The sequence below is a fragment of the Mixophyes fleayi genome, chromosome 12 (assembly GCF_038048845.1).
Source record: "Mixophyes fleayi isolate aMixFle1 chromosome 12, aMixFle1.hap1, whole genome shotgun sequence".
In the NCBI taxonomy this organism is placed as follows: domain Eukaryota; kingdom Metazoa; phylum Chordata; class Amphibia; order Anura; family Limnodynastidae; genus Mixophyes; species Mixophyes fleayi.
In genome coordinates this window covers 14,432,670-14,444,905 of record NC_134413.1, presented here as the reverse complement: position 1 = coordinate 14,444,905, position 12,236 = coordinate 14,432,670, and positions in this window count along the sequence as shown.

Genomic DNA, 12,236 nt, shown 5'->3' with positions numbered 1-12,236 from the left:
AGGGGTACTACTCTCTACAGAAAGCTTACACAGCTTTATACTATGTTAAGATGACCGGTCACCTTTGTGACAGTCTGTCCTTAACAAAGGATGGGCTATGTGATGTCAGTAGTTCTACCCCTTACCTGTTCTCCTGCGAGCGGTGCTCTGGTAATTGGCATGATAATCAGAGAGGCTAACATAATAAACAGACTGCAAGCATTCAAGTCATGGCCGCTAATGTATGTCAACCGTGAGAAGTGACTGCGTGTAGAGGGGGGAGATAGATTTGCTAATTGTATCTGTTCTTTTCTCTGGCGGTCCCAGGAAGGGTAAATGTTTTATGTGGCTAAAGGCTTTCTATGGTGTTTAATACAAGAGGATCTGCCACAGAAGTGACAAGACCCTTCGTTTTGCAACATTGCCGTATTAATTTTTTACTAATAAACAGTACCAGCATCACTGGAATAAAGGGAAAACGCAGATCAAACAAGATGATACAAAGAGGAGCGGGATGCACAAACTTAGTAGGTTTCAGAACGTGTTACATTTGCAATACAGATAAACCTTTATCAATCAATAATATGATTGATTGATAAATGATTGGGGGTGGGGTGAGGGGGGAAGAGCCGGGGCAATTTTGCCCAATGACTAACCACAATTTAACGTGATAGAGCAGGTTATGCGTAGTATTGTCGGTGGATTTGTCTAGATGTGGAATGGGCATAGAGCAAGTCCGGTAAAAGTCATTAGAGTTTTTATAGTGTTTCAGAATTGAGCGATCTTGGGGCATATCCACCATAGGTGGACGTAACAACAGGACCCCTTTTAGCAGTTTCCTTGTACCCCCGTTCTGTGGCTCAGAGGTACTGACGAGGCACATAAACCTTTCAAGCCTAATGCCAACATGGCTCTCGCACTCTATGCGTTTACATGCGTATTGCCGTAAGTACCTGTCACACTCGTACTGATGAACTTTCTGAATGCAGCAGCCTCCAGCATAAATATTGTCTGGTTCAACCATGCACCAAAAACATTTCATTATATCATGCTGGTCAATTGTCCCTGGTATGGTATTCTGTGTATTAATTAACTTTTTTCTTTGCCTTTCTAATTTACTGGAGTTATATGGATTTATTAAAAGTTCTTAAAGGATTAATTGGCTTAAATAAAAATCTGAGTGTCGGTAAAAGGACTATGTAAGGAGTGGAAGGCATTAATAGGGATTATCACTCTTTATTGCCCTTCCCCAGCTGCAGGGAAGGGGCCGTCTTTCTTTTTAAACAAGTAGATTGTCTGCTGAATCTGTTACCTCCATCGCCTTAATGTACCATGGAACCAGTCCAGCAATTATACTGGATATCTACACCTCTCCAAACACCACTGAAACAGATCTGTATAAAATAAATATATGTAAACTAATCCAGCCTTAATTAAGCATATGGCTCTATGTTTATAAAATGTGGATAATATGATTTCCTTGTACTAATAAAACAGTTCGAAATATTAATTCACACACTATCAGCACGGTGGCTCAGTGGTTAGCACTTCTGCCTCACAGCACTGGGGTCATGAGTTCAATTCCAGATCATGGACTTATCTGTGAGGAGTTTGTATGTTCTCCCCGTGTTTGCGTAGGTTTCTTCCGGGTGCTCTGGTTTCCTCCCACACTCCAAAAACATACTGGTAAGTTAATTGGCTGCTATCAAAATTGACCTTAGTCTGTGTGTGTGTGTGTTAGGAGATTTAGACTGTAAGCTCCAATGGGGCAGGGACTGATGTGAGTGAGTTCTCTGTACAGCGCTGCAGAATCAGTGGCGCTATATAAATAAATGGTGATGATGATCATCAAGGTTGTTGTAACACATTCAAAGGTGTATTTAAGAATTCCCTTTTAAAATAAGAATATGTTTCTACAAGACTGTCCCACGTCCGAAATCAATAAGGGTCTTTTAGAAACGAGAAAGTGTAGGCCCCCCCCGCTGCTGTTTTTTGGGTTTATTTGTAGAAGTGCACCCATTTACCCACCAACTGCATTGCCAGGTACACACCCCCATCAGGTCTTTGGAAACACCCCCTGTAAAAGGTTGTGTCTACGTTTGTGGTTTTGTAGATACTCTGGAATATACGGGCAGGTTGGAAACCATAAAAAGTTCACATCAGAGCATTCTGGAGACAATAGACAATGAGGCACTTCCTAAGTATCTGGAGAATTTATTTCATCAGTGTCTAACAGAGACCTCATCAGAGGGCCGACAATTGAACAGAGCTCTCAAAACCACCGTCACATCTCGCTCCAAGAGATATAATCGTTCCAAGATAAAAAAACAATTCCTATAGTCAGAATTTAGAAACTCACCTATGGTCACGCACAAAGGAGATTTACAGATCTTTCAAGATCTGCATCAACGCTAAAAGAAAGGTTGAGATCTTGTGAATATCACATAACCTAGACAAGACCATGAAGTCCACTATAGGTGGGGCTTTCCCTTCCATCTTCTAGTGATGCATGGAGATACGGCCTACAAGGTCAAAACACCCGAGCAAGGCTTAGCCCTTCAAATGACTGGTAATGCCGATATAACTCTGACCTTTGTAAATCTATAAGCTTTCTATTGTCTTTCCTACCTAGGCAGTTACTTGTTCTATTATATGTTAGAAGTCTTGATTTCAATGTTTTGTCCTCTAGCATCGAACACGGGCCTCTGAGTGCTGATAATATTAGACCTAGTCAGTTCCCACTTGGACCAACCTTCCCACGAACTGAGATTCTATAACTGTATATGGTAGGTAGTTTGGGGCTTAGTCAGGCCATAGACTGCACTGTTCTATCTCACGTTAATGTTTAAGTTTAATTGCAGCACAGTTGAACGCTCAACAATAACAGCTTGCTATAGTTAAATTATTAACTGTTGTTTGGCAGTGTTACTTCCCTTTCGTGAATCCCCTTTACTACTACTGTTATCTGGCCAAAAAACGACCCCCTCTCCAGCCCCCCCACACACACACACACCCTGTACTGCATTAGTTTGTCGGGAGATAACTCCTGCCTGTCAGGATGTCTTCTCTCCCCAGCCCCAAACACTCCTTACTAACACCCCCATGCCCAGATACCTCCTACCCTAACCAAACCGGCTCCCCCTTAATCAACCACCAAACATATTGTCACTTCAGAGCTTCATATTCCTATCACCAAATGTAAATGGTCTGAGCAGCTCACAGAACCAATATCTGGAATGACAACATTGTGATGCTCCAAGAAACCCCTTTAATACAGAAACACCCTGATTTATAACATAAAGCATTTCCACAAACATATTATGCAACCACTGACCAATATACTAAAGACACCACGATACTCTTCCTATGTCCTGATCACAAATGATTCATCTCCCACAGACCCAGAAGAGCGGTTCGTTATCCCAATGGCACACTAAGCCAACTCCCAGTAACCTCGGCTATTATCTATGCACCTAATGAGAATGAAGGTGCTTTCTTTTTGCTTTCTTCACCAAAGTCACACGGATCGCCGTGGGTCACCATCCTGGACCTTAAACTCTATCGTTCAGAACCTGCTACAAAATCGGGTTGCATAGGCTGCGAAAGTCAAAAGGATCTGGTTATAGTAAATAATTTCTATGACTCTTGGCGTCTCCTATATTCCAATGATAAGACATTCACACCTTACTCAGTGCCTCACAATATCTGTTCTCAAATAGATATACCGACCAACCAAAGAGCAACACGTCTGCTCAAATCAGCTGAGATCTACCCTGTGTCCTGATCCAATCAGCTATGTCAATAGAACTGGGAATCCCTCCCCAAATGACATCTCATCTACAATAAGATGGAAGGTCTACAGAGCGACATCTCCTCATGAGAAAAAAACTGTTTTAAAATCTGTGAACAACCTAGAAACGCAAATTAGGAATCTAACACCTCCCAGATCTACATCAAACTTTTGGTACTTAAAGCCAACTTGATCAATTTTCAGTGACCATTGTCAGCAAAGATTGTATGAGATAGGAGACAAGGCAAACCAACCCGTTTACGACCCTCAAAAAATTAAGAAGATTTCAAAATGATTATGCCTCCCTCTATAACTTGCAACCTACAACAACATCTCCTGATTTACTCATAGAAAAAACAGTGGATTTCTTAAGCACCTGCAATTATAAACATAAGCTGCAGCTTCTCAATAAAGAGATCAGATCCGAAGAGATTTCACAGAGAAGTATCTTAAGAACTCAGCAGCCCCAACGGGTTCACAGCCGCTTACTATAAGAAGTACGCAACAGTCCTGTTGACCATGCTTCAAGGGAAAATTTTGAAAGAGAACCCACTAGAACCCACTATTGTACCTCAAGCTTCGGTTCTAGACAATGGCAACACCTTAGCGTCCTTCCTTATTGTCAACGGGACCAGCCAAGGTTGTCCTCTGTCTCCTCTCGTCTTTGCACTTATGATGGAACCCCAGATTTCTAAAGAAACCAAATACAATGGACATAAGAGCTGGCTCCCAGGAGTACAAATTATTTCTCTACACAGATTAAGCTACTTCCTACAAAGAACTGTCAACATATGGAGACGTTACCCCTTAACCTCATTCCCCAGGCACATCAAGCTCACAAACAGAATTACAATTTTAAAGGACAACCCCATTAAATTTAGCACCTGGATGTCTTTCTGACCCGCCACTACGACCAGCTATATGAAGCTAATTTCCCAACTACATTAGATACTGTAAAGAAAGATTTAACTGATTGGGACAAACTATTTATATCTCAGATAGGTAAAATTTCAGCAGTAAAAATTAATCTCTTACACAGAATTCTCTCTCTCTTTCACCACTCCCAATCAAAGATCCATTGAATGCTCTGAAAGATTTATCTAGTTGGGCAAAAGATCCCGAGTATGAGCACACACTCAATTCAGAAGCACTGCGGAGGGGGGCTAGGCCATCTCAACATACAAAAAGTTATATTTCATTCCACTTAACCCAAACAGTCCTATTCCATTCCAACAGCCATACAATCTCAAAGAGAAACCCCACCTGCTCAACTCCAGGGGCAAACGCAGGATTTGTAGAGGGGGGTTTCCGCACCACGCCGCCAGTGGGCGTGACCAGTATGCATGGGGGCGTGGTTATAATATTAGACAATGCTCGGCTGCTCTCCAACTCTTCCTATCCCCATAATATACATGGGCAATGCTGCGTGTACTACTGTTAGGTGCACGCAGCTCTCCCTTTTCAAGCAGAGCTGTGTGAAGTGGGAGCAGGGTCCAGACACATCAATTACACAGTGCCCCAGGCTTAGAGGGGGTTTCCAGGCACTAGGAAACCCCCTCGGTTTGGCTATGAACTCCCACCAATTACACTATTTTCACTGAACATCTGGGATTACAGCATGCATCATGTCAACCAATATGCAATCACCCCATTATGAATCCACTATGGGACAACCAAGCCCTCCATCCTGGACCATAAGTCTTTAGAGTTACGGACCGACCAGAATATAACATTCCTGATAGACATTGCTCCGTGTTTTTTGTTCCTGGAATTTACAGAACTCCAACTCACCTCCCCCATGATCATGTTTTTCCAATAACTTTATACAAATCAATCAGCACTGAGAACTCTCCCACAGCGGCAACATTAGGGTCACTTTGTAAACTAAAGTCGACTCCTAGAGGTCTATTATCAACATTTTGCCGTCTGTTGCTCATGGCCAACCTGACAAAATACATGGGGGAGACCTTAGAGATATAGGAATGGACTGAAATAAAGGATTTCCAAGAGTACCATATACTTATCTGTCCGTAGCCGTGGAGCGCTGCTCGTAGTAGGTTATCGTGGTGTACAGGAGTTGGTGCGCATAGTAGTTGGATGTGGAGATACGATAGTGGTCCATAGAATGTGGGGGGTGAGCGGAGATGGGTGGTACCTGGTTATGAGAGCTGGGGATTGTAAGAAGTAATATTGTGAGTGAGGATTGTAACGGACTTACCTGATCCCCGCCGCTCCGTCCAGAAGCCGAACTTCCGCATCCAGGACCACGTGACCGCACCCGGAGGCGGTCACATGACCGCAACCCAGAGGCAGGGATTTTGAATCCCCTTCAGCATAAAAACCTCACTCTGACACTCGCTGAGTGTCAGAGCAACACTTACCTGTTCCTGGCTCCTGTTCTTCGTGGATTGCAGTGTCTTCCAGTTTCCAGTGTCTTCCTCTGTGCTGATCTCTGCCTGTTTGACTTCCCTGGCTCTCCTATCCCTGTGTACCGACCCGGCTTGCTGACCATTCTCCTATTCTTGTGACCCGTGTACCGAACCTGGCTTGTTGACTCCGAGTTGCCTTCTGATTCTGCCTGACTCCATTCCTGTGTACCGAACCGGCTTGTTTGACTCCGCTACCTCCGCTTCACTCCGCTGTACTACATCTTGAGGCGAACCTGAGGACCGCGACCTGCGACTCCTGGCAGCCAAGCCCACCCCGCCTTGCGGCGGTTCTTGGTGAACACCGGGGAGATCGTTAGACTCCGCACCTCAGGTAAGCCAGCGCTAATCAAGATTAGTAATAGAAGTATCCAGAATCTGTTACAAGGATAGAGCAGGAATAGGACTATAATTGTTGTACAACCAGATCTGCTAACATTTTGTTGGAATATTAAATATGAAGTACAGCTAGGGGGAAAAAGCTATTGAAATGTTATCGATGGATTCAGAGGGTAAGAGTGTGGTAATGGGAAAATATATAGACTGGTGTTTAAAGGAGATAACATGGCCTAATTACAGTGTGCAGTAATTCAGCTAAACGTAGACGGTGGTGATCGATTTCACGATTGCCACTAATCCAACATCGACAAGCCCTCCAACTTAAAATTCAATTTTCTGCAAAACCGATGTGAAAATAAACAGACTTACCTTGAAGCCAACACAACAAGTTATCCCGACTGGAGAAGTGTTCGACACTGCAGATTGACGTCATCGCAACGTCTGTCAATAAAAATTTAAAGCGGCAATGTGGGGACCCCTAAGGTTAAGTGTTTAAACACTTAACTCGGCATTGCCGCTTTAAATTTTTTATTGACAAACGTCACAATGACGCTGCAGTGCCGAACACTTCTCCAATCGGGATGACTTGCTGTCAGCATGGTGATCCAATCGGAGATCTCCAGCGTCGACTTCAAGGTAAGTCTGTTTATTTTCACATCGGTTTCGCGGATTTTAATTGGAGGACTTGTCGATGTTGGATTTTTCCTCATAGATCAAGCGTACCCAACCCAAACTTAGAGGTGTTTTGGAAGTTACAGATTAGATTATCTGGTAAATGTATCAAGCTGCAATATGCCTTTTTCAGCGATTTTCTCGGGCGAGTGTGTACCTGCCGATATAGGAAAGTGCCAGTTCATAGTAAATCGCCTGTAAACTGATGTAACTAAAATCAGCACTCTACAAAGCACCGTCCCGACGTTTTGACATACTAAGAATACAAGTCATGAAATATATGAAGCTGTGATTTTGCAAATTGACGCCAAATTGCCCAAAAAATTGAGGCGGCTCTCTGCAGCCTGTGTAGTGCCACAAGTATGTACTTTAAATGGTGTCGACATCAGAAAATATTAACAATTACCATGTCAGAAAATTATGGCCACACTGTTAATCAACTAGCAATAGAGAAACCCGTGTAAACGCCTTAAATTAAAGTGAAATGTAATGACTAAATAACTGTCACAGTTTCCAGACCACCCAGCAGGTTGCATGTGCCGGGTCACCCAGCAGGTGCACAGGGAGAATTCACTGTCAGTTTCCAGACCAACCAGCAGGTACACAGGTCTATTAGTGCTAAATAGTCAGTTTCCAGAGGTCAATGGTAATGCGGACATTTTGTGAAATAAATCCAAAACGATGCAACCGATTAGAACACCAATACTTTTCTGCAAATATACAGACCAATGTCTTTAATTTGGTATGTGATATGCCATGCTCAGGCAACGACATCATATAAATAAGTCACTCATAAAAGTCGTACTGCTATTAATATATAGATGCCCTAATAATTTAATATTTATTTATTTTTACATATAACCATACCTGAAATTTGGGTCACTAATTTATTAATAAAATAATTTTGCCCCCCCCTAAGATAATTAATAATAATAATTTTTGCCCCTCTAAAGAAGAAATCATGATTGCCTTCATAATTAAAGATGTCTCCTGTTAAGAATGGCCAGAGAGCTCTTACAGCATGCTGTTGGGAGTTATCTAGCCAATCCGAAGCAGGTCTAAAAACTGCAGCGATTTCTCTGTTGAATTTCCGGTGATTTTGCAGCAAGTTTGACTAAACCGCCGGCAGGATAGGTGTTTTAAAAATCAACACACATTGCCAGAGATTGGATTTGAGATTCTCAAAATTTCAGTTTAATACATATGGCATCGATGGGCATAGAATCGCTGGTGGGCGATTTGCTGCGATTTCAAATTGTTGAAATAAAACCCACACTTTTACCCCCAAGTTGGTAGGGTGATGTGTGGATAGGACAGTAGTTACCCAGATAAAATAGACAATCAGTGACATGTAAAGTATATGGAAAGGAAGTGGAGATGGTAGGTATGGACAGTCCAACTTCCACAAGCAACAACTCCTGTACAACAACACTACGACAACCTACTACGTTCTCCATGGCTATGGACAAATCATCATCATCACCATTTATTTATATAGCGCCACTGATTCTGCAGCGCTGTACAGAGAACTCACTCACATCAGTCCCTGCCCCATTGGAGCTTACAGTCTAAATTTCCTTACATACACACACACACACACACAGAGAGAGACAGAATAAGTATTATTTTATTTATAGGTTTACTAGGCACACACTATTTCTTACTCTAGCCAAGTGCAATAGTCTACCCTTAACGGTATCATTTGGGCAATGGCAGTATCTACACTGCTTGACTGACCCTTGTACTCGCTCTTACACCACGACCCCAGATAAACCCATTCACATAGCCTCTTCTAATAGGACAAATCTTCAACATAGCAAAATTCTCAATCGCCTCCAACTGGAAAAAGACTAAACCTTCTGCCACGACAGCTGTAATCAACAGAGTATGGCAAGTATACCGCCTTCAACAAATCCTAAATATCTTGCACTCTTGAAGTCGGATTGAAGAGGAGTCATCATCGGTGATGGTCAGAAAGGAGCCTTCGGAGTCCTCATGCCGGGTTAAGTCTTGTCGGGGTACTCGGTATCGATATACCATACCCCACCCCAAATATTGTACCACATGGTTGCCCCGGCTCAACCGCTATCGGGCGTCTCATTAATCCCCTGATATTTCTAAAACACTCCCACCCCCCTCTTGGAGATTTTTATATTTTTTTACCACTTAGATAGCAAACCTATCTATACTTCTCTCCACCATCATCTTTAAACCTCAGCACTTCTCACTATTTATCAATTCATCCCTCTACTCATCCACTAAAACTCAGATGCCCCCTTTCATACCTCTACTACTATTTGTACCCTTATTTATAAAGCACAATATATTATACAGCTCTGTGTATTGAGGGGACCAGAACACAAATAAATAACCTACAAGGACATGAAATAGAAGGTAAAGATGGTCTTGCAGCAATGAGCTCACAAGGTAGCAGAATAGATGTTGGTGGGGAAACGGGTCTACTGCAAGACAGAGGATTATGCCAACATTAAATCATCCCGTGGCATTTGTTATTCTTGTCTAACATTCATTAGTGTGGTATGGTAGAAATGAGGAGAAAGAGTGGAAGATAGAAACAAGTCCATTGATAGTTGTGGGGGCAACATTTATTTGTCATCCCCAAAGGTGGGAAAAAGGGTTTTTTCACCTTCAGCTAAATTCAATTTACTGCTCCATCTGATGGTGTCACCTGTATCCCAGCTCCTCTGTACCGCTCCCCTCATCCTGTCACCTGTATCCCAGCTCCTCTGTACCGCTTCCCTCATCCTGTCACCTGTATCCCAGCTCCTCTGTACCGCTCCCCTCATCCTGTCACCTGTATCCCAGCTCCTCTGTACCGCTCCCCTCATCCTGTCACCTGTATCCCAGCTCCTCTGTACCGCTCCCCTCATCCTGTCACCTGTATCCCAGCTCCTCTGTACCGCTTCCCTCATCCTGTCACCTGTATCCCAGCTCCTCTGTACCGCTCCCCTCATCCTGTCACCTGTATCCCAGCTCCTCTGTACCGCTCCCCCTCATCCTGTCACCTGTATCCCAGCTCCTCTGTACCGCTCCCCTCATCCTGTCACCTGTATCCCAGCTCCTCTGTACCGCTCCCCTCATCCTGTCACCTGTATCCCAGCTCCTCTGTACCGCTCCCCTCATCCCGTCACCTGTATCCCAGCTCCTCTGTACCGCTCCCCTCATCCTGTCACCTGTATCCCAGCTCCTCTGTACCGCTTCCCTCATCCTGTCACCTGTATCCCAGCTCCCCTGTACCGCTCCCCCTCATCCTGTCACCTGTATCCCAGCTCCTCTGTACCGCTCCCCTCATCCTGTCACCTGTATCCCAGCTCCTCTGTACCGCTCCCCCTCATGTCACCTGTATCCCAGCTCCTCTGTACCGCTTCCCTCATCCTGTCACCTGTATCCCAGCTCCCCTGTACCGCTCCCCTCATCCTGTCACCTGTATCCCAGCTCATCTGTACCGCTCCCCTCATCCTGTCACCTGTATCCCAGCTCCTCTGTACCGCTGCCCTCATCCTGTCACCTGTATCCCAGCTCCTCTGTACCGCTGCCCTCATCCTGTCACCTGTATCCCAGCTCCTCTGTACCGCTCCCCTCATCCTGTCACCTGTATCCCAGCTCCTCTGTACCGCTTCCCTCATCCTGTCACCTGTATCCCAGCTCCTCTGTATCGCTCCCCTCATCCTGTCACCTGTATCCCAGCTCCTCTGTACCGCTCCCCTCATCCTGTCACCTGTATCCCAGCTCCTCTGTACCGCTGCCCTCATCCTGTCACCTGTATCCCAGCTCCTCTGTACCGCTTCCCTCATCCCGTCACCTGTATCCCAGCTCCTCTGTACCGCTCCCCTCATCCTGTCACCTGTATCCCAGCTCCTCTGTACCGCTGCCCTCATCCTGTCACCTGTATCCCAGCTCCTCTGTACCGCTTCCCTCATCCCGTCACCTGTATCCCAGCTCCTCTGTACCGCTCCCCCTCATGTCACCTGTATCCCAGCTCCTCTGTACCGCTTCCCTCATCCCGTCACCTGTATCCCAGCTCCTCTGTACCGCTCCCCTCATCCTGTCACCTGTATCCCAGCTCCTCTGTACCGCTTCCCTCATCCCGTCACCTGTATCCCAGCTCCTCTGTACCGCTCCCCTCATCCCGTCACCTGTATCCCAGCTCCTCTGTACCGCTCCCCTCATCCTGTCACCTGTATCCCAGCTCATCTGTACCGCTCCCCTCATCCTGTCACCTGTATCCCAGCTCCTCTGTACCGCTTCCCCTCATCCTGTCACCTGTATCCCAGCTCCTCTGTACCGCTCCCCTCATCCTGTCACCTGTATCCCAGCTCCCCTCATCCTGTCACCTGTATCCCAGCTCCTCTGTACCGCTCCCCTCATCCTGTCACCTGTATCCCAGCTCCTCTGTACCGCTTCCCCTCATCCTGTCACCTGTATCCCAGCTCCTCTGTACCGCTTCCCTCATCCTGTCACCTGTATCCCAGCTCCTCTGTACCGCTTCCCTCATCCTGTCACCTGTATCCCAGCTCCTCTGTACCGCTTCCCTCATCCTGTCACCTGTATCCCAGCTCCTCTCATCCTGTCACCTGTATCCCAGCTCCCCTCATCCTGTCACCTGTATCCCAGCTCCTCTGTACCGCTCCCCTCATCCTGTCACCTGTATCCCAGCTCCTCTGTACCGCTCCTCTCATCCCGTCACCTGTATCCCAGCTCCTCTCATCCTGTCACCTGTATCCCAGCTCATCTGTACGGCTCCCCTCATCCTGTCACCTGTATCCCAGCTCCTCTGTACCGCTCCCCTCATCCTGTCACCTGTATCCCAGCTCCTCTGTACCGCTCCCCTCATCCTGTCACCTGTATCCCAGCTCCTCTGTACCGCTTCCCTCATCCTGTCACCTGTATCCCAGCTCCTCTCATCCTGTCACCTGTATCCCAGCTCCTCTGTACCGCTCCCCTCATCCCATCACCTGTATCCCAGCTCCTCTGTACCGCTCCCCTCATCCTGTCACCTGTATCCCAAC